Raw genomic sequence first — 1,044 nt, forward strand, 5'->3', positions numbered from 1 at the left:
GTTGTTGCTTTGTTTCCTTGCTGTGCCTGAAGTGTCCAGTCAGGAGCAGAGTGACTCTTGCCAAGGAACTTTGTGCTGCTGATGCTTAATATTAAATCTTGTTTTTGTTGCTTCCTTGACAGGGATTTTTTAAACGCTCTCAAGGCCTCATTTGTGACAGGGTGAAGGAGCCCTGGCCCAGGCTCTGGTTCTGGGGGACACAGGGACGCTGCTGTGTCCCCTGTCCCCCCCACCACAGCCCTGGCCCCCATCCCCGTGTCAGGCTCTGGGGTTGATCTCGTGGAACATCCTCTGGGGGAGGCTGCGGTGCCAGGGATGGGGGGACCCGGGGGGACAGGGGACCCCACTGTGCACGAGCAGCGTTGGGCTTCTCTGGGGGGAACTGTGAGGGGGGCTGGGGGGAGTGACCTCCCCAGTGATGTCACACAACACCTGTGATGTCACAGACACAGCTGGGATACCACAGGCCTCTCTGGACAGACCTTGTGATATTACAGAGCCAACTCTGGAATGTCATCCTGTGATGTCATACAGCTGTGGTGTGATGTCACAGTTTGCTCTATGATGTTACACAGACTCACTCTGATGTCAAAATCCACTCTATGATGTCACAGAGCCACCCTCTATGATGGCAGAATCTGCTCAATGGCCTCACAACCTCTCTGATGTTACAGCAAGCTCTGTCATGTCACAACCCCATCAGAGATGTCACACAGACCTCTTTGTGATATCATACAGCCACCCTCTGATGTCACAGCACATCCTTTGACCTAACATCCACATCTATGATGTCATAGAGCCATGCTATGATGTCACAGCCTACATTCTGATGTCACAGAATCCCCTCTGTGATGCCATATCGGCTCAGTGACCTCACACAACAAACTCTGTGATGTCACAGTCCCATCTGTGACCTCACACAACCCACTCTGAGCTGTCACACAGCCCCTTTCTGACATCACAGCTGCTCTGGGGCTCCATGACACAGCCACAGAGGTGCTGCTATGACACAGCCCCCTCTGGGACATCCCACAGCCCCTGCCA

Source organism: Parus major, unplaced genomic scaffold (assembly GCF_001522545.3).
Source record: "Parus major isolate Abel unplaced genomic scaffold, Parus_major1.1 Scaffold555, whole genome shotgun sequence".
In the NCBI taxonomy this organism is placed as follows: domain Eukaryota; kingdom Metazoa; phylum Chordata; class Aves; order Passeriformes; family Paridae; genus Parus; species Parus major.